General features: G+C 42.9%; 1 protein-coding gene across 1 annotated transcript in view; it reads left to right on the plus strand.

Moving 5' to 3' along the window:
- The window catches only part of LNX1 (ligand of numb-protein X 1), a 184,067-nt gene that overhangs the window by 31,949 nt on the left and 125,694 nt on the right, over positions 1–26,424 (plus strand). The window lies entirely within an intron of this gene.

A 26,424-nucleotide genomic window follows, 5' to 3' on the forward strand; every position in this document is an offset into this window, starting at 1 on the left:
CACTTGGTCTTGACAAATACCTGAGAAGCCCATATGGTTTGTATGAGACTTGTTCTTGACTTCTCTTCCTCCTGTTATGCGGAGTTGAAGCTCTTTCCTCTCCCATCCTCTGGTGTAAAATGCATGAAATTAGCATGCATTTTAGCACAGCCATTCACATTGGCGGATGTACTCCAGCCATTCAATATATGCAGCTCCTGGTGATCCATCCAGGATGACATTACCACACCATTTTGAAATCTCCAGCTCCGAGCTAGGATAAGTGATTGAAGCTCCAGATGACTGAATATCTCCATACAATGTTTTCCTAATCTCTGGGTAATAAAAGGACAAGATGTTTCCATCTTTCTTGCTCAACCGAATTCACTCTGGGCAAAACTCATTAACGCTCCCCTCCCAAAGAAGAATATTTTACAACCAAGAGAGACAACATGTTGAAAGAAAACGCTGCTGACTTCCAGCTCTATCGGCTAGCTCTTAAAGCCCTGTGACACAGACAGTGATGAGCCACCTTTCCGGTGACATAGACGTCAGCCTCACTCCCATACCCGAGTCTCTCCGGCAGTGCTGGGTTTTCCCCGGGAAATACAAGCAAATGTGACTGGTGGCTTGTTTTCCTCAGAATGTTTTTCTTTTACACTTCAACCTTCTCCCTCTCATGAGCTTCCGTTTTTGTGTTCTTTACTGTATCCTGTTGTAATAAGAGGATTTTGTTTTTATACAGATTTGGAAAACTTCCTTCCTGGCATTCAGAGTCTCGCTTCAGATGTCAGACTGAGAGATAATGGTCCATTGCTAGCCCTGGGGTCGGGGATGGCGGAGGAACAAGGACAACTGTAGTCTCCACGGGCCGATCAGGTTGACACGCTTCGTGTGTGAGAGGGGCCCAGTGTGCACCAACACTGCCGCACTGTTCACGCTCACGACACCGGGGCATTAACATGCAAGGCTGGTGTTTTGAAAATTGTCAGTCTTTTCTAATCTACGCACTCTTTGAAACGTCAGGAGGTTTTCTAAAGAACTTAACCACTCAGAACAAGGTTGGATTTATTGCCAATGCCAACTCTTGTGCTCAAAACCCGCCCTTCCTGGCTTACGACGTACCTACGGCTTTCTGAAGCGGATTCCATTCAATAGCTGCCTTCTTGTGAAAAACTGCAAATATACAATAAGTAACGTTTTTAAGAATACCCGGGCAAAGAGGGGAAAACATACAATTGAGTGTAACTCGCCTGTAAAAGCGATTCTGAAAACCTTATTACCCTCCAGAGCCCCATTTGAATAAAACCCTAATTTCCAAAACTTGCCTACGTACTGACAAATAGTAGAATTCTAGTGGTTAAAAAGATCTCTGGTGGGGCTGGGGGGAGACCTATGGGATTGCTTTGTCCAACTCCCTCATTTATTAGTGAGGAGACAGAGCCCAAGGACGTGAAAGGAGAGGTCCAAAGCAAGGAACTGAATTTAGCACCCAGCTCTCAACCCGGTGTTCATTTCACATCACTTCCTTCTGTCTTCTGACGTGAGATCTGGTAAATAAAATATAACGAGAAATCATAATGGAATTTTTTTTTTTTTTTTTAGAGAGAGAATGTGAGGGAGGGGCAGAGAGAGAAAGAAAGAGAGAATCCCAAGCAGCCTCCACACCCAGTGTGGAGACCAACGCAGGGCTCTGTTCCACAACCCTGGGATCATGACCCAAGCTGAAATCAAGAGTTGGACACTCAACCCGCTGAGCTACCCAAGTGCCCCAATATAAACTTTTTAAAAGTAGAAACTAGATCTTCTTTTTAACCTCTAGCCATTTCCCCGTCCCCCCCCCCTCCCTGCTTTCCCTAGCTCTGTCTGATTCTCGCAGGTACCAGTGAGACTGACCTGTGTCTAGAATCGTGTGATGTAGTATCTACCGTGGGTAATTGGCACATCTCATTTGTCCACACAGTGTTCTATCAAACAAGCATCGACTAGACATCCATTACATGCAGGGTAGCAAGTAGGTCCTGAAGCCCTGCAAATTATATAGAAAAATAAAGCAGTCTCCCCGTCCTTAAGAAGCTCATGAACTAGTACTGCAGACAAACAGGTAAAAAAAAAAAAATCAACCCTCAGCCAGCGTGCTGTCTTGAAAGGATGTCCAACTTCTCCGGGGGTGGGGGGGGTGCAGAGAAGGCCAAGGAGGGAAGGGCATTCTGGGCAGAGGGTACTACGTAGAGAATATAATTTGGCAGTTTGGGAGAATTGCGAGGTCCTTCACGGTAGCTGAGGCCAGGCTTCTGAAACTTTAACATGCATACAAATCACAGAGGGCTCTTGTTAAAATGCAGGTTGTGCAGGTTAGGAGTGAGCTCTGAGATTCTGCAATGGTAGCAAGCTCCCAGGTGATGTCAATGTACTCCACGGCCCCTACTCTGAGTAGCGAGTTGCTAAAGAAGAGATAAAGTTGGGGTCATAAGCAGGAGCCGGTGAATAGTGTTTTGATGGCGATGCTACAGAATTTGGATTCTCTCTAAAAAAGAACAGGGGTAACAACGATGCTTGGATAACTTGAAACTGACGTTGGCTTCCTAAGTTTATTGGAAGCTTGAAAGTCATTCCCACCAGACAGCTTTCTCATCATCCCTGGGTAGAGCATCACATGCATATCTTAGTGTAGAGCCTGTTGCCCTGGAAGGTAATGCTGAATCACCCATCTATCTATCTATCAGATTCCCTTGACTTTAAGCACTGGGAGACCAGTTATGTCTTTTTCCGCATTGAATCCTCAAACTGTATGCACCCCACACCTACCACTGTACCTGACCTATACAACCTTTTTCCATAAACCTTGGTCACATGATATATTCGTTCTAGATCAGTGATTTTCAAATGTTAGCGTGTGTCCCAATCACCTGGATGGCTTTTTAAGGCAGATTGCTGGATCCCACGCCCACGGTTTGTGATTCCGTACATCTGGGATAGAGATTGAGAGTTTGCAGTTACAACATGCTCCCAGGTGATGCAGATGCCACTGGTCTGGGGACCACACTTCGAGAACCACTGGTCTAGAAGAATCACTGGTTACTTCCTACGAAGTGATGTTAACAAAAGAGATAAAGTAAGTGAATGACAAAAAGCATGCCCTCGAAGCTGTGGAATCGTGGGCAAATTAGTTAACATCTCCAGGCCTCAGAGTGCCCATGCACAATGAAGATGATGATAGCACCTACCCCTAGAGCCAATGTGAGGGGTCCTACTGAGAGAATTATAGAAAACACGCAGGAGTTGCAAATACGTATTAATTATCACTGCCAAAGGAACTCAACTCACTTGCTAATAGAACAGAGAGAAGAAAACAGCTTCTTAACAAAGCCATGGTATGTTTCTTTACAAGTAAACTTGGCAAAGGTAAGCTTAATCCCTAATCCTTTAAATCTGTAGGAATATCATAGCCCCTGCTGCATTTTTTGTATCCACAGTTTTTATACGTTCTTCATCGGTGAAAACACTAGCTGATCCCTGGGTTTGTTCAGAAGTTTTACACTTCACACCCCTTGGGATGGCTATAATAAAAAAGACAATGATAACAAATGTTGGAGAAATTGGAACCTTTGTCCGTCGCTGGTGGGAACGTAAAATGGTGCCACCACTTGAGAAAAGAGTTGGGCAGTTCCTGTCAAACGTGGAGTTCCCATATACCGAGCACGTCCAGGTATACCCCCTGGAGAACTGAAAATGTGTGTTCTTACAAAAACTTTTGCATGAATGTTCATAGCAGCCTGGCTCATAGTGGCCAAAATGTGGAAAGAACCCAAAGGCTTGTCAGTTGATGAAGAGCTAAAGAGAATGTGGTTTATATCCATACAGTGGAACAGCCCTCAACCATAAGAAGGAAGGACTGATCCGATGTCTGGTACAAAGGCCACATGTTGTATGACTCTATTTATATAAGATGTCCAAAATAGGCAAATCCGTAATCCACAGGCAGATTAGTGGTCTTGCCAGAGCTGGGGAAAAAGGGAAATAGAGAGTGACTGATAATGGGATGGGATTTCTTCTGGAGATGATGAACATGTTCCAGAAATAGATAATAGTGATACACGTACAGTCTTGTGAATATACTAAACACCACTGAACTTTACGTTTTAAAACGTGAATATCATAGTTTGTGAATTATATCTCAATGAAAAAAAAAATTTAAGACCCTAGAATCCTACTTGGTGAGAATAACATTTTCATCTTAGGGTTGTACTATCTAATAAGGTAGCCACTGGCCGCATGGGGCTTTTGAGCTCACGAAGTGTCGTTAGTCCAAAGTGAGCTTTGCTATAAGTGAAAATACAGACTAGGATTCAAAGACTTAGTTTAAAAAGAAAAAAAAAAAAAGGCCATACCTAAATACCTAATTACATTTTTGATATTGAAATGAATCTATTCTGAATATATTTGGTTAAATAAAATATAATGTTAAAATTAACTTACCTATTTACTTTTTAATTTTAATTTTATTTTTTAGATTTATTTATTGTACTTTTACTTTTTTAGATGTACTTTTACTCTTTTCTAGAAAATTTAAAATTCTGTATGTGACTCACATTGTCTTTCCACTGGCCAGCTCTGCCTTCAAGTTCACCCACAGCAGGTTGGTGTCTTTGCAGAGGCACGTGAAAGTGTTTTCATCTGGAGGTTAGTGAATCTGAAGCTGGTCCTTTTCCTTTACATAAAGGGCTTTGTCCCAGGGACTTGATTGGCTCTGTTTCATTAGCATGACTCAACACATGTACACAGGGCAATTCAATGGATGTTTCCAGTTTTTGTTCTTTGAGTAGAAGGCCACCTGCAAAAACAGAACCTTGTTATCTCAAAGAACAAGGTTCTGGGCCATTATTATTTTAGAAAGTACTTTTTGTGTCTCTTGCTAATGAACTACACAGCAAATCATCTGAAAAAGGAATTTTTTAAGGCATCGTTTCTTTCCTGCTCCCAGTGACTTACTTCCAAGACTCAAGTTCTGTGTCAAAATACTCTTAGCCTTCACGTGCGTTTCTAGATATAAGTGAAAACAGATCATAGGAATTCTCCTCAAAGGGAAATTGGTTTTAAATGAACTGAACACAATTATTTATTTAGTAGGCACAGTAGTTAAGAGCAAAATATTTAAGTAGTGTAGGACTGTCCATCATTGAGCAAGTTAAGTAAGCTGATTGCTTTTTAAAAAACCATAGTATCTTTTTATTATGAAAATAATGTATGTTATTTTGAAAAATTCCCAAACCACCAAAAAACAGAAGTAAATAACCAGCGCTCCTAATCGCACAGCCAGAGACAATCATTGTTAATACATAAATGTCTGTCCCTCCCTTGGAAAAAATGGCCTTGAGGAGTCAAAATTATTCTCTATAGAGTAAAGCTGGCAAAAAATGCTGTTGTTGACTATTGGATGACACAGAGTAGAACATTTATTTTTCAACCAATCAAAAACAATTCTATTGGCATTCTGAATTTTCAGACGAAAACTCCAGTTTGTATAGGTCTGGTATATAACATCCCTGTGTTATAATTTCGTGGCTGGGCTAAATGTAAGCCTTCAGTCCTTACTTTGGTAAAACAAGAAAGATATTTACACTGCACATGTAGAAGACGTGGGTGGGCCTATCTCTGTACACCTTTTTTTTTTTTCTATTCACCAACAAGGCTATATAAAAATATTTACTGCTTTCCTATAGGTTCATGTGTGTGGTGTTGTGTCCACGTCATGAGACAGAAGGATGGATTATTCACTGGAGTTTTTACGGACCCACATTCAAGTGTTTCCCCAGCTGTGTTTACAGCTTTGGGTTTCTAAGCCTCTTGAGAAGTAATCAGTTTTGATTATCTTAAATCCCAAAGTAAATTTTCTTTTTTTTGGAGATGATTCTAGTTGCTAACACAGGTTAGCCTGGCCCATTAAACCATCTTTTAGTGCCATGACCTTCAAAAAGAAGGCTGTGGTTTTGCTTCGAGGAGAAAGGACGATTTGAAATATGACTCAGATTCTTCCTCGTAAGAGATGAGGTCTCAAAACTCCTTTGCTTTTTTTTTTTTTTTTTTTTTTAAGTCTTGTCCTACTCTTTTGTCACTTCATTGAAGAAGTCTGGTCTCTTTAAAATAGTGTTAAGGACTTGTAGAGCCAAGATTCTTATATGATATTGTTTTTTGGTAATTGACAGGTTTATGACTTTCTGTGTACAAGCACAGACATATATTATGCTCTCAGTAATAACTTGGTTCTTGGCTAACGACAAGTTCAAGTGATGTCTAAAAGTTTTGGAGATTATAACTCATTGGTGATTCCTTGTTAGGTAACTTTTACAAATGGTTGTGTTTAAAGGTCCTCAGTTTAAACCTTAGCTAAATATTCCTTAGCTATAACCATACAATTAGCCACATTAAGAGCCAGAGCATTTGCTAAGAGCTAAGGCTCTGCCTTTTAACTGTCAGCTTGGACAGAGCAGATAACACATCTGTGCCTCAGTTTCCTTACGGGTGTGACAAATAACTAATTAAATTAGGTTAATTCATAGGAAGTGAATGGCATAAATGCTGGCATATGGATAGGGTGTCAGTAAACGTTAGCTGGTGCTCCTGTCACCCCTGCCACGAATGGATCCGTGCCACTCTTTCTTGACCAGCACCCCCGGGGGCTTCCACCCCCTGGAGAGATGCTCTCTGCTTCCAGTCTGGGATCTTTGGGAACGACCTATTGTTTGGAAAAGTGAGGCAACAAGGGTATATCTGCAGGGCTGGCCAGGGAAGCCAAACCAACCAGACATTTGTTTTGTGACACGTGCAAGTACTAAGAAAACGAGGTGAAAGCAGGATCAGGTATCCCACGAGATACTTCATTTGCTCAACATATGCTGATCTCCCTCTGGCCATCCAGTGCTTTTTGGCTGCGGGGTCCTGAAGAGTAGACATAAGATCCAACGCGTGCCTTTACAGTCTTGTCTTCTGGGAACTTTTTTTTTTTTCAATATATGAAATTTATTGTCAAATTGGTTTCCATACAACACCCAGTGCTCATCCGAAAAGGTGCCCTCCTCAATACCCATCACCCACCCTCCCACCCCCCATCAACCCGCCTTCTGGGAACTTTTTAAAGTGGGTAGTACATAGGGGCGCCTGGGTGGCACAGTCGGTTAAGCGTCCGACTTCAGCCAGGTCACGATCTCGCGGTCCGTGAGTTCGAGCCCCGCGTCAGGCTCTAGGCTGATGGCTCGGAGCCTGTTTCCGATTCTGTGTCTCCCTTTCTCTCTGACCCTCCCCCGTTCATGCTCTGTCTCTCTCTGTCCCAAAATAAATAAAAAACATTGAAAAAAAATTAAAAAAAAAATAAAGTGGGTAGTACTTGGGAATTACTTGCGTCCATGCGGGGAATGTGTTTTCCGAGATTTCTCAGGAAAAAAAATAGAAAAGGAGTCTCATTATACACAGAAAAGAGAAAGCTAGATACTGAATTAAAAGGTCCAAGCCTCTGTATCAATCGACTATTACTGTGGGATGAACCACTCCAAAACCCAGTGACTAAACCAACCACCAATTGTTATTTGTCATAATTCTGGAGGTTGGCTGACCTGTTTCTCTGCCGGTTCTGTCTGGGATCCATCGTGAGACTGCCTTTCGCTGGAAGGTCCAACAGCCCCACTCCTGTATCTGGGAGTTGGTGCTGGCTAAAGGCAAGAGGCTCTTTTCCTCCCAAGGTCTCTTGCTCACCAGTAGGCTGCCCTGAGCTTCTTTACACCATGGCTGCCTCAGCGTCCCAGAGGGCAAGAGAGGAAGCTGCAAAGCCTCTCAGTGTCCAGTCTCTGGAACTCCCACAGAGTCCTCCGCCAGCCCAGGCAGATTCCCAGGGGTGGGCAAACGGTCCCCTACTTCAGTTCACTACTGCTGCGTTAAAATATATATGTATATAATAGCTTAGGGGTGCCTGGGTGGCTCAGTTGGTTGAGTGTCCAACTCTTGATTTCAGCTCAGGTCATGACCCCAGGGTGATGGGATCGAGCCCCACATTGGACTCCATGCTTAACATGGAGCCTGCTTAAGATTCTCTCTCTCTCTCTCTCTCTCTGTTTCTCTCTCTCTGTCTCTGTTTCTCTCTCTCTCTGCCCCCTGCCCTTCTCCTGCATCCAGCTCCCACTCTAAAAAATATAGAGCTTAAAAGAATCTTTTTAAAATTTCTCCGTAATTCATTGGGGGCCATCATCATACTAATCTCCCACAGCCTATTTACCTACCACTCTTTAAATTGTGACATTTTCTCTGTGGTGGCATCTTTATCCCTCCTCTTTCTTTCTGCAGCTACTCAGTTTGAAGTGTCCGTGATTTGAGGAAAAAGGAAAACTGCATTTCTGTCTCACTCTCAGAGTTCAAAAACAGATGAGTGAACTTAGGAAGGGCTCCAAAAGTCATCTTGGGATAAGATGAAGAGAGTACATGTTTTAGGAGAGAAAAGGAGCCAGATTCTGAGGCGGGACCACACCCCTCGAGCCTTCCCTGCACCTGGAGTTTCCTTTGAAGTGAAGGAAATTGCTGTACCACAAGGAGGCTGAAGGAGGCCGACAGATGCGAGCATGGAATGTAAGACCAGTAAACGTTCTATAAACACAAGGAGGCGAGGGACTCATGAGCAGTAAACAGCGTGGGCTGACTAAAGGTATCTCGAGTTAGTGTTCTTATATTTACCTCATACCGGATCCTGAGGAAGTTCACAATGTAGACAAGGCTATAATTCCAAGATGGATGACCTAAAGAATTGGTCATTTCCCCAGGCACCCATGGTGGAACCCTTCACCTTCTGCCTGGAATTGTGTGATCCTCCTTACTTAGAAAGGTAACCTGGCAGTCAAGAATGGAAGTGTGGACAAGAAGGAACAGAGGTAGAAACACCTTCATTACTAGAAGGATGATGGAGACTTTGTGAGTGCTATTTCTGAGATGAAACACTATGTCATAGCAGAGGAAGTCTTAGAATTAAATATGGGAATCCCAGAATCAGAAAATCTTCCCTGGAGAATGTGTTGGTGCAGGGCTACAAATGGAATAGCAAATTTGTATTTGGCCAGATGAGTGCTTTATGTCCAATAGCACACATTCATACATTTTCACAAACAAATGTATGTGATTCAGTTCAATCAATCATAGGTACAAGTGTGTGGTCATGTGTGGGTGGTCTTTTTGTTTGTTTTCTCCTTTTTGGCTTGGTGCTTCCTTTTCCCTTCCACACATGTTAATTCCCAATCCACCCACCTACCCAGATAACCCATATAAATAGTCTGATGTGTATCTTTCCTATTTTACCAATGGCTATGCAACCGTATACATATGCACACACACATACACACCCAAGTGCTTTCTGATAATCATTTGTTTTATAAAAATAAAACCATAGTACACATTTTTTTTTTTGTCTGCGTTGTACTTTACTCAGTCCGTAACATGTTCTGAAGTTCTTCCTGTACATTCTTTGGGATGGCTCTATTATTCCATCCTATGGATATCCCATAGTTCAGTCAACCATTCCCTGTTGCTGGAAACACACAAATAATTTGCAAAAAACAAACAAACAAAAAAAACCCCGAATTTTAAACACCTAAAATAACCAAAAGAGTACCTCTCTATGAATCCTTTAGTTCTGGAGATTTCATTTCTGTGGGAGAGGTTCCCAGGAAAAGAACTGTTGACCCGAAGAATATATGTATTTTCAATTTTAATACATACCACCATACTGCTTCCCCAAGAGGCTGTAACATTTTTCATTCCATTCACACTGCATGAAGTGTTTCCTTTCTTACAGTGCCTCCAAACGATAAGCATTATAGATCTTTTTTAAATTTTAGACAATCTGATATCTCAGATTAGTTAGTTTAATTTGCATTCCCTTCACTTGTGGGAAATTTGAGGATATTTCCGTGTTTCTTGGCATTCGGATTTGCTTTTCTGTGTATTGCCCATTCATATTCTTCACCCATTTTCCTATTGGTTTGTTCTTGTCTCTCTTGTCAAATTATAATACATCTTTGTAAATTATAAAAATTAAATATATTATCTGCATTATATATATTTCTGCAAATCTGTCATGGTCAATGATCTTTTTATGACACCTTTGCCTTAAAAAATATATTTTTTATAGTTAAATATGTCCATCTTTTCTCTTGTACCTTTTGACTTCTCAGTTTTTATCAGGAAAGTTTTCCTGTACAATATAGTACATATAATCTACTAGATTTTCTTGCAAGAGTTTTGCTTTATCTTTGGGGCACCTGGGTGGCTCAGTTGGTTAAACGTCTGATTTCAGCTCGGGTCATGATCTCACAGTTTGTGGGCTCAAGCTCCGTGTCCGGCTCTGTGCTGACAGCTCAGAGCCTGGAGCCTGCTTCAGATTCTGTGTCTCCCTCTCTCTCTACCCCTCCCCCACTCATGCTCTGTCTGTCTGTCTCTCTCAATAATAAATAAACGTTAAAAAAAATTTTTTTAAGTTTGCTTTAACTTTATATTTTTCATTCATATATTTGTATTATGTCCTTGGAGGTGCCATAAAATTTGGATCCAGTACGGTTCCAACTTGAATATAATGGCTTTATAGAGGGTTCAAATAACTGGTGAAGAAGTCCCCTGCCCCACCCCCATTTTTCCGAAATTATTTGTCTTGCCTTTGGTATTTATTTTTCTCTAGAAACTTTAGGATCACTTTGTCCAATTGCCAAAACAAACAAACAAAAAATACCCACATCGTTGAAATTTGGGGGAATTTTTATGGTGTTGAGTCTTCTCATCTAAGAATTTGGTACATCTTTCTTTCCATTTCTTCACTTCTCCTTTTACGTATTTTAGTATGACCTTGTTGTTTATTTCCTTTTTTGTTATATCTATTTCTAAGTATTTCACAGGGGTTTCTTTTTCAATGTTTTAAATGGATTTCTTCCATTCCTATTCTTATTGCCAGAGTAAAGAAAAGCTACAGAATTTTTTTTTTTTTGCATATTTTTTATATCCATCTAACTTTACCAAATTCTCTTCTTAATTCTGGGAGATTTTTACTAGATTCCTTTGGGTTTTCTAGGTTTACACTCATGTCATCTGCAACAAATAGATCATTTTTCCTCTTCTTTGCCAAGGTTTTTTCCAGTTTTAAAATTTGTTGCCATAAAGTTTCATATTCTATTCTCTTTTAATACTTCCAGTCACTTTAATCTGTTCTTTCTACTTCTTGATCTTTCATAATTTTGCTTTTTATTCATTTTAAAAATCAAAACTTGTTTAGCAAATGGATACATTTTTAATATAACAAGATTTTAAATTTATTTACCTATTCTACTTTCTTCTTTCCACTTCATTAATTTAAGATTTTAACTTTATTAATCACTCTATTGTTTTTTTCTTTTTTTGCTAATTTTTTTCTATCTTTTTAATTTTTATTTGAGAGAGAGAGAGAGAGAGAGAGGGCGCATGAGTGGGGAAGAGGGATAGAGGAGAAAGAGAAAATCCCAAGCAGGATCCACACTGTTAACACAGAGCCCGACCAGGGGCCCAATCCCATGACCCTGGGATCATGACCTGAGCTGAAATCAAGCTCAACCAACTGAGCCACCCAGAAGCCTTTTTTTTTTTTGCTAATTTCTTAGAATGTGGTTTCAGTTTCTTTATCTCTCATCTTCATTATTTCACGACAAATTTTGACTATAACATTTTTGATACAATCTTTGTAGTGTCTTAGAGTATATTATAAAGTTCTCTTTTTTTGTAGCTTTCAAAATGATCAGTGATTTCTCTTTTGATTTCTTCTTTGAACCAAATTATTTTCTAAGTATCTCTTAATTTCCAAGTAGTCAACTTTTTTGGTCATTTTAAAATATTTTTTTTTCTTACTTAGTGAATTAGGATCAGATCACATAACCTATAACATTTTTACTCTTTAAATTTGCTGAAGTTTTCTTTGTAGCCAGGTATAAATGTTTATGAATGTTCTACAAACATATGAAAATTCTCTTTATCAGGAATGTAGGGTTTCATCCAATTATGGTGTTGGGAGGCAGCATGGCATGGAGGTTAAAAGCAAAGACTTCAGAGAAAAATATGTCTACTTCCAAATCTTTACGTTACATATGACCTTGAGCATATCTGTAAGAGGTGAATGATAATAGTGTCTACCTCATAGAGTTCTTATGGGAATTACATTATTTCGTATTTATAAAGTGTTTAGAGTAGAAATTAGAACATAGTAAATGCCATATAATTCGTTGTTATATTAATAAAAAATACTTAGAGAATTCATTTGTATCCTTATCGCTTTCTTTCTGCAGAATTGCCCAAAACAGTCCAAAGAGATTTACCAAGTGAATATAAGGGTTTTTGAGGGTGGCTTGTGGGTTAAAACATTACTCTGGTGCACTTTTATTTTTTATTAAATTTTAAAATGTAACACTTCTTTAGTCTTTTATAAAAACTATGTATTTTCAATGTTCACCTTACTTTCTTGGATTTTTCTTATCTTTACTACTTATTTATTTATTTATTTTGGACACTTGACCACACTTAAATTAAAAACTTTGCCCTTTCAGGAGGCCTGGGTGGCTCAGTTGGTTAAGCATCCTACTCTTGGTTTCGGCTCAGGTCATGATCTCACAGTGTCATGATTTCAAGCCCCATGTCGGGCTCTGCCCTGGCAGTGTGGAGCCTGCTTGGGATTCTCTCTCTCTCCCTCCCTCTTTTTCTGCCCCTCCCCACTTGCACTGTCTCTGTTTCTCTCAAAATAAACTTAAATTTTTTTTTCTTTGCCCTTTCATAAACTGAATTCCAATCTCGTTTTTCCTTAACAGGTTGCCTTTCCCTGCACATAGCACATAAATAATCATTCTTGTTATACTTTAGAATGCTAGGTTTTCTTCCGGGTATTTTGTGACAGATAAAGGAGTCTACGAAATCAGATTGGATTAGAGGTGTGCTCCCAGAATGGCGTTAAGTGTACCAACCTCCACAGTCCATTTATTTTTACCATTTCTAGTGCCTTTCATTTTTTTATGTGTAAATCCAGCTTTCTGTCCCCTATCGGAGTTCCTTCTGCCTAAAGAAATTTCCTTTAAGACTTCTTATAGTTCGTGTCTATTGGTAAGGAATACTTCCAATCTTTGTGTAGCTGAAAAAGTCTTCATTTCTCTTCATATTTGAAAAAACTTTTTCACTCGGTATAGAAATTTGGGCTTACAATATTTCCTTTTCAGTACTTTAGAGGTGCTCCCGCATACTCTTCGGCTTTCATAGTTTCTGATGAGAAGTCTGCTAACATTCTTATCTTCTTTCCCGTCTTTCTCCCATCTTCTACCCTGCCCCAGTCTTTCTCGTGAGTACCTGCTGTGGTCTGTGGAGAAGAGCCTGTGAGTGAGTGCGAATCTTCCTTTTACCTGTGACTCCCAGGATTTCTAGACTTTCATGATAGCCCATGCTTGACTCTAGAAATTCTTTACAGGGACGCATGGGTGGCTCAGTAGGTTAAGCATCCGACTGCGGCTCAGGTCATGATCTCGCAGTTTGTGGGTTTGATCTCTGCATGGGGCTCTGTGCCGACAGCTCTGTGTCTCCCTCTTTCTGCTCCTCCTCTACTCACCCTCTCTTTCTCTGTCTCTCTCTTTCTCTCTCTCTCAAAAATAAATAAATTTTTAAAAGAAATCCTTTACAAATTTTAGCTGGAGTTTTCTTACCTGCTTTTATGTCTTCCTTCCATACTTGGCTTCACATTAGCTAGTACTCACATTTCTCCTCGGAGGTGCCTATTTTTTGCTTAGATTTCAGGCTAGTTGGTTTCCCTACAACCTCAACTCTTGAATGGACCCCAGAAAAACTATAATTTTATAGATTATCCTGCTTTTATTTTTCATAGGGTATGAGTGATGCTCTTTCCAGATTTTTACATTGTAAGAGAAATCCGTTTACCGAGATTTTAAGTTTAATTTACAAATATTTAATCTAGCAAAAACAAAAAGCAGTTCCTTCTTAGGGTACTTTTGTAAATTAACTTATTAAATGCCTTTAAAATCTTCAACTCTGGGTGCCCGGGTGGCTCAATTAGTTAAATGTCTGACTCGATTTCTGCTCAGGTCTTGATCTCACAGTTGATAAGTTTGAGCCCCATGTCAGGCTCTGTGCTGATGATGCAGAGCCTGCTTGGGATTCCCTGTCTCCCTCTCTCTATGCCCCTCCCCTGCTTGCGGGCACTCTCTCTCTCTCAAAATAAATAGGCATTTTTTAAAAGAATTAAAAAAAAAAATAAAGTCTATGGGAGCAAACAATAAACAACACACATAATAAATAAACAATCAACAGAGCAATTTAGAAATACTAAATGCCATGGAATAAAATAAAAGTGGAGCAGGGTATGTAGGATCAGGAGTGTAAGGGAAGGTTTGCAACTGTACATAGAATGGTTACGAAAGGCCCCACTGAGAAAATGACATTTGAGTAAAAATCAAAGGAGGGACAGAGCTGGCCATGTGGGCATCTGGAGGAAGAGTATTCCAGGGCAGAAAGAATAGCTAATGTCAAGTTGTAGGACAGAGTCATGCTTAGCGTGTATAAGGGAAAGCAAGGAAGCCAGTGTGGCTGGAGTGGGGTAAAGGGGAAAGTAATAGATTAGGACTGAGAATTGTTGTGGATTGGGCAATATGGACGTCATTGGCTGAATATGCACAGTTTTGGAGAAATGGGAAGGAAATGCCACGTTCTTCGTTCAGCACAATGGTGGATATACTTAATTCTGTTACTTCTCTCGAATTTTTAAAAAATTTTTTTGTACTTTTTTTTACACTTTCTCTTTTTCCTAATTTTCAAAAGTTTGACCATTCTCAGAGGCAAGATATCTCCAGTCTGAATTTCTTGAGTTTTCTGGTCTCTAGCCTCGTCTCATTTCTGTCTCTACCTGCTACAAGGAGAGGCAGGGAATTTCAGCTATTTTTTCCAGTAGGCCCTGGGCACAGAAAGAGGAAAAGGGCTGTGTGTGATTTGGGGCCACTGTGGCAGTCTGGGCAGGAAACAGGTGTCATTGTCATTAGAGGTCATCAAAAACAGTTTACTGAAGGGGCCACTCGGAAGGTGTGCACGGTGATGGTGCGGTACTCCGTGCAAGTGAGAGTGTGTGTTTCAGTGGTAGGGGTGGAGCCATTACCACATAGGAGAATAAAAGCAATGACTTAGAACTCTGAGGGTTTGTGCCCTATGTTGGAAAATCAACCACTACATTAATCTGGGAGGGGAGTTTAAATGCACATAAGAGAGCATGTCACTGCCTTTGGAATCCTCTGCATTCATAGCGTTGTCTTTTTTTGGTTTCCAGTCCCTGCATCCCTATTTTCTTGGACGGGAAGATTACAACCTGCCATCCTCACCCAAGAAGTTCAACCCACCCTAGACATGAGAACAAATCTTTAATCTTGGAGACTTTACTTTCTAGTTCATTATAGGAAAGACAGGTTAATCTGTCTCAGACTTTGGATTGCTATTCGTAATGCACTTTTGGTTACCGAAAAAAAAAAAAATCCAGCTAGCCTAAGTATATTCCAGATATCAGGTGTGCCCCCTTGCACATGGAGATTTAGTTAAACTTGGTCTGAATCCCAGTACCACTGCCTGTGAGAATTCAGCCCTCACCACCATCTCCATGGGTTCCCGGGTCACTTTCTCTTGTTCCTTCCTGCCTCCACACTCCCACACTGGCACGGGCTGTGCCAGTTCTTCTTCTTGTCTATCTGGCCGTTAAGTCTGGATTTTTCACCAGTCGCCCCCAATATGCTCATTACTTCAGCATTTTGTGAGGATAGAAACTTTAATGACAGGTCACTTTTCACTGTCTCAGTTCATATTACCTTCAATTACCTTTCCTGTTTGAGGAGGACGTACAGTGCTTATGAAAACAAAAAACAAAAAAAAACAAATAGGAAGTGCACCAGATTTAGTTGCTAGTATATTTTTAGTGGGGCAAGGGGAAAAGAGTAATATACCTTCTTTTCTAGGAAGAATAGAACAAAAGCAACTTTGAATATGGGCATACCATCAGCTTCATAAACCTCCCTCCAACAAATCCACAGAACAATAAATAAATTCTGGCAGTTCCCTTTGTTTCTGTACCACCCACCGTCTATGAGAATATTTTTTAAGTTTTATTTATTTATTTTAACAGAGAGAGAGAGCATGAGCAGGGGAGGGGCAGAGAGAGAGAGAGAAGGAGAGAGAGAGAATCCCAAGCAGGCTGTGTGCTGTCAGCACATAGCCCGATGCAAGGCTGGATCTCGTGAACTGGGAGATCATGACCCGAGCCAAAGCCAAGAGTCAGACACTTCATGGACAGAGCCGCCCAGGCGCCCCTCTATGAGAATTGCTAATATACATGATAGTCCTACGTTGCAGCGAAAAGGCCATCAGAAATAAATTTTCCACTTGTGAAACCATAGCCAAATATTCCAGCCAATATGATAGCTCGTAGAACTGGGGGTCATTTTCAAAATATTTGACAATCAGTACAGCACAGGCATCGACCAGCAATAGACCAGACCAGTTGGACAAGGTGTCAGGAGTCAATACCTAGTACAGCCCCGTGGTAGATACCAGCTGAATATCTACCTTCACTATAACCCAACAGCAACTTTGCTAATTCACATCATTTTGTTCCCAGATGTTCCTTTTCTCTTTCCATTCCCAAACCAAACTTTGTTCATCACTTACACAACAAAGACATTGTTAAACTTCTTCATGTGCCCTCCTAACATGTCTCAGCTCCTGTCCCATTGTTGCCCCCGTAGGTATTATCCCTAATAAAGTCCATGTTTCATCATACCTTGGCATCTGTTTCTCCCAGGACCCAGACAAACCCTCTAATGGTTGTATCAAAATCACAGACAGCAGAGCTCACTTGTTACATCTGGATTTATCCCTGGGTCACTGCAGAGGTTGATTTCATTTCCATTACTTTTGGTATGTACCTTGGCAGACTCTGAGTTTATTTCTCACTTTATCCCTCTTTCCATCAACCAGCAGAATCCTAAGACTTCCTGATGAGGATCTACTTTTGCTCTTCCATAAAATCTCATGGGGTCATTTCCAGGGGAGGACAATGGTATGAACACAAGTCAGCCATTTAAGCAGGGGTAAAGAGGGTGGGTGGTGTATGGACTGTATAGAATGGGGGAGATTTGGGGGAGAGGGCATGGGGGACAGGGAGAAATAGTGATAATCAGTCTAGAGAGTTTGGCTTTGAGAAGACTGACACTTGGGACTAACCCACTGGCGACCCCTGGCTTGTGGTTCCTGGTTTCTTTATCCTGGAGGAGATGCCACCTTGAAATGGGCTGAAGGTAGACCAGGAACGTCACGAATCTTCTTCTGACTTCAAGTTCAAAGGCATTAGTGCATGCAGCAGGCCCTAGGGGCAGAGATGAGGAAGGGACATCCCGTCACCACTGCTGTCCCTCTGCCCAAACTTCCCAACTCCATGACGTTGAAGAACGAGCATCTCACAGTACCTGGCTTACTGCCACTCTCACGCTATAGTGACAGCTGTGGGTTTGATGGGCAGAAGGAACATGAACGGTGTTGATCCAGGTGCAGCCAGATCACCTGGAAGGACTGGCCACCCTGGGGAGACACTTCAGTGAGAGTCACCCAACACGGGGGTGTGAGTATGCCTGTGGCACAACATGTCAAAGCTGCACATCCAGTCCACCTCCTGGGGCAACTCAGAGAAAGTGGGATTGGACTGGAAGGGTGGCCTCTCCTCTTGCCAGATGGACCGCACCACTCCAGGGGGACAACCTGGACTGGAAGAACCAGCCTGGCCACCCTGAGCTGATGGCCAGCACTGATATCGACAAAGCCTCAAATTAAGACGGTACAAACAGGGAACTTGGCAATCTGGGGCCTCTCTTACCCAGACCAGTTAATAACGCTGCTTCTGGCTCTGAACTCTCCATAAATGTTCAGTGAACTGAGATGAAGGGATCTGAATACAAAATGCAGGCCTCTTCTCAGCCGTTCTCACATCCCAGCAGGAAGGATTTCCTGCTGCCTCACCTGTACCTTGGCCCCTGGCTTGCAGTCGAGTCAACATTTCCAACTCAGGATCGGTTGAGCTACTCAGTAATGGAGGACTCCAGGAAAGGTCTGTGATGATAACTACCCACCCCCCCACCCCCCAGTCTCGCAGTTGGCAAAGGACAGCTGGTCAAAGTATTCATTACTCGGTGATCATCTGCACTTCGGAGGGGAAGGACAGCTTCCACACTGACTTTGGGAGGAGATGGCTGCTCCTGGGGCAGAGTTCCCAGAACTGGACCTGAAGAACCCTCCCTCCACATAGCCCAAACCCGTGTCCACTGCCCTGCTTCGCTGTGGCTTCATGACCACGAGGAGGTCTACCCTTGTCTAGTCTAAGCAGCTTGTCATGGAGAAGTGACAGGTAGCCATGGAATTCAGCTCTAAGAAAGACCTGAAAAGGCACCCGTCCAGATTCATCATCCACCGTGAAAAGGAGTATCTTCACCTGCTCAGGATTCGAGAAAAGTCAAAGGAACTTTCCTTTGCTATTAGTCAGAATCTGACTGAGAGGCCATCTCCTCGTTGATGGTGAGTGGTCTTCACGATATTCTCTTTCTTATACTCTTTGACTTAGGAGAAGTAAAGGACAGGCTTCTTGGCAGTGATCCCCATTTTTGAGGACCTGCCCTTTCTTGGACAGAAGTGAAAGTTCACTGAGAAGGAAAACACTGCCCCGCCTAGAAAGTTGGCTTCCTCTATACGTCTCACACCAAGGAGGCCAGCAACGTGATCCCCCTCTCGATTTTGCCTTTTCCACTCCATCTCACTGGGACATTTTTGTGGGTGTGTCTGTAAGTCATTGTAAGTTACTAGTTATTATGAATTTTCTACTCCCTCCGGAAAAAGTTTGAAGAAGTCAGGCTCTTAGGCCTAAACAAGGCTCTTAGGCCTGAACTCTATCATACAGCAGAAAAGACAGCAAATATAGTGGAGAGTTGTGGGGAGGAAAATGCTAATTTGTTCTCCACTGAGGACTGACAGCACAGAAAATAGAATTAAATGGGAATTTAGATATGTGACACTTAAAAAGCTTATGAGGTTTGAGGTGGGGATCTTTAAAAATGGTTTACTGGGGTGCCTGGGTGGCGCAGTCGGTTAAGCGTCTGGCTTCAGCCAGGTCACGATCTCGCGGTCCGTGAGTTCGGGCCCCGCGTCAGGCTCTGGGCTGATGGCTCGGAGCCTGGAGCCTGTTTCCGATTCTGTGTCTCCCTCTCTCTCTGCCCCTCCCCCGTTCATGCTCTGTCTCTCTCTGTCCCAAAAATAAATAAAAACATTGAAAAAAAAAAAATAAATAAATGGTTTACTGAAGTAAGCCGACTCCACTTTCAAGGAAGTTCAATTCTACTGATGTGAATATCTACAGATGTTTCTGTCGCCTGTAAAGAACAGGCCTTTTTCAAATTCTGCCCAAGGTGCCAGCAATTCTGACAGTGGGCGGGAAACCCAGAGGCCACATTTGAGAATTAGTCTTTCTACCCTCTCGGAGAACCCGCCCCTACAGTGTGAAGACTGTAAAGCTGTAAGAGGCCACGAGTTCTCTGGGGTAACATACATAGATTCTAGAAGCAGGTTAGGCTCCCCTCCTTGTGGACTCCCTTCTCTGCATGGCCCTCCAGAGCTAAGGGCCACCACGAGGCTGTGTGGGCACCCGGGAAGACTATGAACCCTAAAATCAAGACGAACTGCACTCCAGTGTTGGCTCTCCCATTTACTAGCTGGGCAAACCGGAGCAGGTACTTTTTAACTGGGAGCCTCTAGATGAGAAGAAAAAGCCCACCCCCTCCTTCGTCCAAGTGCCCCCGCGCTACTCCTCCGTTCTGGTGATTCCCACCTTTAGTTGTTTAATCATTGGCCTTAAACTCTACTTCTCCTTTGATTATGAGTTCCTGAAAATACTCTTGTTCTCCTTGACCTTGCCTCACGTATTAATGGTGTTTCATAAGTTTGCCGAATAAGCGAGTGAAAGAATTAATGAGTGAACAAGGAATGTCTAGACTGTAGCATTATTGTAAACTTAAAATGGAATACAATCAGCTCCCTGTCCAAAGTCAACAGGCCTAGACGCCTGGGAAAGGAAGAGAAACCTCAAGATTTAATTTGACGTGAATTCCTCCATCCTCTCGTCCTCTCCTTGTTTTAGATTCAACTTTTATTTATTTTTTTTAAATTTTTTTGTTTGTTTTTAATGTTTATTTATTTTTGAGACAGAGAGAGACAGAGCATGAACGGGGGAGGGGCAGAGAGAGAGGGAGACACAGAATCCGAAGCAGGCTCCAGGCTCTGAGCTGTCAGCGCAGAGCCCGACGCGGGGCTCGAACCCACGGACCGTGAGATCGTGACCTGAGCCGAAGTCGGAGGCTCAACTAACTGAGCCACCCAGGCGCCCCTCAACTTTTATTTTTAATGTTTATTTTTGAAAGAGAGAGAGAGAGGGTGAGTGGGGGAGGAGACAGAGAAGGAGACACAGAATCCGAAGCAGGCTCCAGGCTCTGGGCTGTCAGCACAGAGCCCAACATGGGGCTTGAACCCTCAGACTGTGAGAGCATGACCTGAGCCGAAGTTGGACACTTAACCGACTGAGCCACCCAGGCGCCCTGTCTTAGATTCTTCTTTAGTTCTTTGAACTAATATTTATCACAGGCATTGGGCAATGGGCTGAGGCCTGAGCATCTATGAAAAGCCATGTTCCCTACTTGGCTGTCTAGAGAGGAGAGAGTCTTTAAGAACTGGCAATCAGTGACAGCCGCTGAAGTAGAGTGTGTGTGGTAAGCACAAGGCAGGCACAGATATCCACTCAGGGAGGTCACAGAAGTTTCTGTGAAGGAGATGGCATTTGAGCTGAGCCCTATGGATGGGGGAGGAGTTTCCCAGGCTGAGGGAGGAGTAACACCTGAGTCTCGGGTCTGCCTGTCATCAGTTGGGCATGTCACACAAGTTACGTCACCTTCCAGAGACTCAGTTTCTTCATCTGTTAAGTAGAGTCAGCTCATGGGCTTTCTGCCAGGAATCTGTGAGAGAACACAAACAGCGTGCATACCATCCATCCAGGCAATGGCAAATGAACAATGACTGTTAGATGGCCTCGCAGGGGTGAGAGCCTAGAAGTGAGAGACCTTGGTCGTTAAGGGAACCACAAGCAAGTTTTGGGAGGTACGCAAGGAGAACCGCCGTAAACAGTGCCTCTTTCCAAACTCGGGTCTGGGATAATCTGGAAAATATTCAAAAGAATAATGATGGAGGCAAAAATATCACCTTTTAAATGGTAGTGGCTAAATTGGAGAACAACACCCGGGACAAGGGAAAACAGAGCTTGAAGACACCCGGACCGGGCAGACCTGGGAGTGGCGGTTTCTCAAACAGAAGGCCAGCCAGAGAAAACTCAGAGCACGGCGGCGCAGCCCAGGGAAAGTCTGCCTTGCTCCCAACAGAGAAAAGGGAGGAGCAAAGCCGAGGTTACCTGGTTGTTCTTTCCCGTATTTCCAGTCGGGGACTCCCAGAGGCAGAGGGGGGAAGAGTGTGGAGCTAGTCAGGGCCTGCTTTGGAAACCACTTTCCCGTGGAAGTGGGGGTGTGAGGGAGTGCTCCCCTCCGACACAGAGTTAGTTACTCGGGCCTGGGGTCTGGGAGGTGGATGGTGTTCTGCGGATGGAAAAGATAAGAAAGATCTTGACGAGTTTTGATAGGCAGGCAGGGGCCAGATCGTGAAAAACCTCAAGGGCCAGGCAAGGCGAATAAGCTGAAGGTGGGGTGACCACCGAGAGGGAAGGGAGAGACACTGAGCAGAAGTGTCAAGGTTAGTGACCAGGACAGCAGGACATATCTAAATAGTGGCTCTAGGCTTCATGCTTATAGGAGGAGGGAAGGTGTTGCCACGGTCCTGCCAGGTCACCAGGAAGTCGAAGAGGCTGGCAAGGAAGTTGAATCTGGGCCAGATAAGCTTGAAGTAAAACCTAGGGAGCAGGTATTCTTGGGCAGCCTCCAGGAAGCAGGGATCACAATCAGTGCAGAGAAGAAAGCAAAGTTTGAATAAGGGAGTGAAAAACCTGGAGGGTTGAGAATAGCATTCCCTGATTTTTTTTTTTTTTAATTTTTTTTTTCAACGTTTATTTATTTTTGGGACAGAGAGAGACAGAGCTTGAAGGGGGGAGGGGCAGACAGAGAGGGAGACACAGAATCGGAAACAGGCTCCAGGCTCCGAGCCATCAGCCCAGAGCCCGACGCGGGGCTCGAACTCACGGGCCGCGAGATCGTGACCTGGCTGAAGTCGGACGCTTAACCGACTGCGCCACTCAGGTGCCCCGCATTCCCTTATTTTTTGAAATGGAAGATTTGGGGGTGATAAGAAGATCCAACGGGTAGCCCTCAGAAAGGGTGGCCTAAGAGGAGTCGAGGTCAATGTCCTTATAGTTGAGGGGGTCAAGGATGCTGGAGGGGTCATCTACAGTGCCATGAAAGCCCTCGGAATGAAGCCAAAGTTAGCAAAGAGATGAGACATTTTCCATTTTCCATTTTCCATATATGGTACTAGGTCAATCATTAGAGCTGTATATGAAGGAACCAGTAAAGAAACAAAGACATGATAGCCTCCAAAATAGTAATAATCATCACCCAAAAATGGAGTAACCCACCTGGTTTATGCAGGGGTGGAGTCATATACACATAAAGATATTTACAGTTCCGGAATATAGGCCTTGTGATAATTATAGTTGTGTATATGTGCTGAAGCAGAGTGTGCTGGCCACAAATATGTGCCAAGTTCACAAAATACGTGCCAAATCCAATGCCTGATGCACTACCTCTCCCCCAAATAGCACGCAAAGCAGAGAAATGTCTGCTCCTAACCTGTAGATCCATAGCGTGTCCTAGAAGCTCATCTGCCAACCAGGCAATACACAGGCTGTGAGTTTGTGGGAGAACCAGAATCTCTTCCACATACACAGAACCAGATGGCATCTATCACATCAGCTGATAGTTGTGATTATTACTATTATTTTCCATAATTGCCCTTGTGGGATCTGCTTATTTGCATCATGCTAAGCACTTGTAATTAGCCAATGAAAGATTTGGGGCTAAGCTAGTTTAAAAAAAAAAAGAAAAAAACCTGAGGCCAATTTGATGGCATGTATACAGCAATTCCATCTCATAATGCTGAGCACTTTCAGCCAAAGAAGCTTTTTCTAGAGATGTGTTTATTAAAATCAGATGGGATATGTTTTTGTTGTGGCATTTAGTCATCTTAGACAACTCTACAAATATGCCATAAGAAAAAAAAAAGAAGCAAACAGGGGCAAAGTAATTCTGACGAATCACGAGGCATGGTCTTAGCAATGGGTCCATTGCCAGGAGGAATCCTTGAGGATGCCAACCTTCATTGTGTTGATCTAGAAGGAAAGAGCTTTGAAAACAGACCTCCTTTCCCCCCTTAGATTTCCCTGTCAAGACACATAAAAGAATTCAAACTAATCAAAAAGCCCAAGTGAGCTGGCTGGTTAACTAGGACAGGCCCAACCTTGAGTTCAGAGGGATTTCTAATGTGTTCCACCTGCCCTTCCAGACAAAGATGTTTACGGGATATAACGACTGCAAAGGAGACGTGCTTCTAAAGAGAAAGAAGACCATAAAGTAGCCAAAATGGCACATCCTGGAAGTTTAGCTCAACACTGAAAACATTGTCACTCTTTATTTTTTCTAGATAAGTGTACTCTTGATCCCCTTTATCTATTTCATCCCCTTCACCCGCCCCCCCACCCCCACTCCCCACATACACACCTACCTTCTGGCAACCTTCAGTTCGGTCTCTGTATTTAAGAGTCTGTCTTCTGGTTCGTCTCTTAAAACATTGTCACTCTTGATAAATTACCCTGTGCATAAGATGCTGAATTTCTTTCTTCCTTTTTTTTTTTTTCAATTAAAAAAGCTGTTTATTCATCATGAGACTAGTAGCCAGCAATATCATGGAGACCGGAAGCAGTCTTCCCTCGAGGGGCTTCATAATCTGGTCCTACAGTACCCATCCAAACTTAGCATGTGATGGATCCTCTTCCCCTGCTTCCACCTGCTCCCCCACCACACCTTCCTCCCCACCACACACAGGCTGTGATCATTTCTGCCTCCATCTACACGACCACCCTGTTTGGAACTGTGTGCCCTTGTCACCATCTCGCCAGATCCTTCAAGGTTCAATACGTTCTCCATGAAATCCTCCCTGATGGCACCAGCCAACACCATTCTTTTCCTTTCCTGACTGTCTCGCCGTCTTCTGTGAAACTAGGCATAGAAATTACATTGTCCTTGGACTTACATCTTGAGGATTCTAAGGTTACCTCTCAGTTCAAGGGCACCATGGCCCTTTAGCAAGGACTAGAGACTACCCCGTATGGTATGGGGGAAAAGAATGGAGCAGTGTGCATCTGGTATTTGCCAACCCAGGTCTCCATCATCCGTCATGGCGGTGGTGGTATTGGAACTTAATTTTACATGGTCTCATATTACCCAATGGCATGTTGTTCCTTCCATGTTCTTAGGGCTGCCCTGATAAGATTTTCAGATTTTAAAGTCACTGACTGTTGAAGTTATAGAGAGAAATAACCATAAAAGGTGCCATAGACTTACAACTGATCGTTCTAAAGGGATCCATCAAGTTGATCTTCCATTCTCCAGTTGATTTAACGGGCTTTGAAAAGATGATTTCATATTTCAAAAGTACGATTTCATACTTCAAAAGTACGATTTCATGGATTTCCTGGTGCGTTTCACAGAACTGTATGTAGAAATATATGCACGTGTGTATATGTTCTATGCGTATATACTGTACGTATAAACCAGATTAGTAATTCATCTGTAACTGAAGACACTCCTTCCCGGAAACTACACTCCCCCAGGGCTACTTCCACAAGATACTTCCTTCTGAATAGGGCACGGGTGAGACGCTTCATTAGTGTCCACGAAGTTGCCCCATGAGCATGAAATTAGAAACTTTCCTCCCCTTCTTTCCACTGGTTAAAACTGCTCTGGGCCTGCTGCTTGTGGGCTGGTCCGTCCTTAAGTAACTTCTCAGCCTTTCTATATGCCTGGGTTTCCCCAGCTTTGAATGCACATAGCACCTAACTTAAAGGGTTGTTGTAAAAAAAATACTCAGAACAGTAAGTAGCACCCACTAAGTGCCTATTCAATGTTAGTTTTTTACGCTTCTGATTTATATCTTTTCCACAACACTTTAGAAATGTCATTTCCTGAATAATGCAACGACAGCCCCAACGGAATAATGAAACCCATATTGATTTTTTTTTTTTTGTAACTGTGAGAGATTATTCTAAATCCAGGAGTACCAAGATGCCTCTTACTTGGGATGGCTGATTGTGTGAAATACATCTACTTTTGTCTCTTTCTCTTCGTGTATACACCATACTAGGGTGTGAACTCCACTCCTGCTTCAACTCTTGTTCTTAATGTTTATTCATCAGGCCATATATGTAGATGGCCGAGTGTATGTCACTATAGCAAGGGAAGCCCCATAGCCTGGGAGCCTTTGGATAAAGCTTTGTGCCTGATCACTTCCTACCAATTCTTTTCCCCTGCAACTCCCCCACCAAAACCAAACCAAAACAAACAAACAAAAAAACTGTGATTCTGCCCTCCGAGGACAGATTTGGTGGCCCTAGAAAAAAAGGTGAGGCATGACTGACACACAGGAAAGGCAGGTAGCTTCAAGACTGCCAGAGGCTCCGCCTTCCAGATGACTCATGGGGTTGGCCACTCGCCCTGCCCTTCTCAGGGACAAGGGGACACCCTGTCAAAGTGAAGGAGAAGTCTGTCTTTTGTTGTTTCTCAGTTGAGTCTCAGCTGGTGGACCAGGTCTTTTCCTGAAAGACCTAAGTGGTGGAAAAGTGTTTGCAGAGTCGTTTTGTTGTTAATACGACAGGGGAGGCCACGCCTACCTTAGTTTCTATTGGATAAAAATGTGAGTGGGTTTTTGTTTTTTTTTTGTTTTTGTTTTTTTTTTTTAAGGCTTTTCATTCTCTTCAAAGCGCACCCAGCTCCCAGGTGGGGAAGGTGTAACACAGCAGTCTGGGATGGCTGGGGGAGGGGTGGCCAGGGAAGTATCCAGAGTCTGCTCTGTACCTCAGGCACTTAACTAGAATTTCTCCTCCTTCCCTGGCCGATCCTTTTACAAGGTATTGAATGACCGGCTGCGCTCAGTTAAAGTGGAGGCCAAGAGAGCAGAATCAAGACCTCCTTCCCTCCCTCCTCCCTCCTCCCCCTCTCCTTGATTCCTCTTCCTCCGCCCCTCCCCCAGTCAGGACGCCAACCTACCCATGGCAGGACCTACCGAAAC

This window comes from Felis catus, chromosome B1 (assembly GCF_018350175.1).
Source record: "Felis catus isolate Fca126 chromosome B1, F.catus_Fca126_mat1.0, whole genome shotgun sequence".
Taxonomy (NCBI): domain Eukaryota; kingdom Metazoa; phylum Chordata; class Mammalia; order Carnivora; family Felidae; genus Felis; species Felis catus.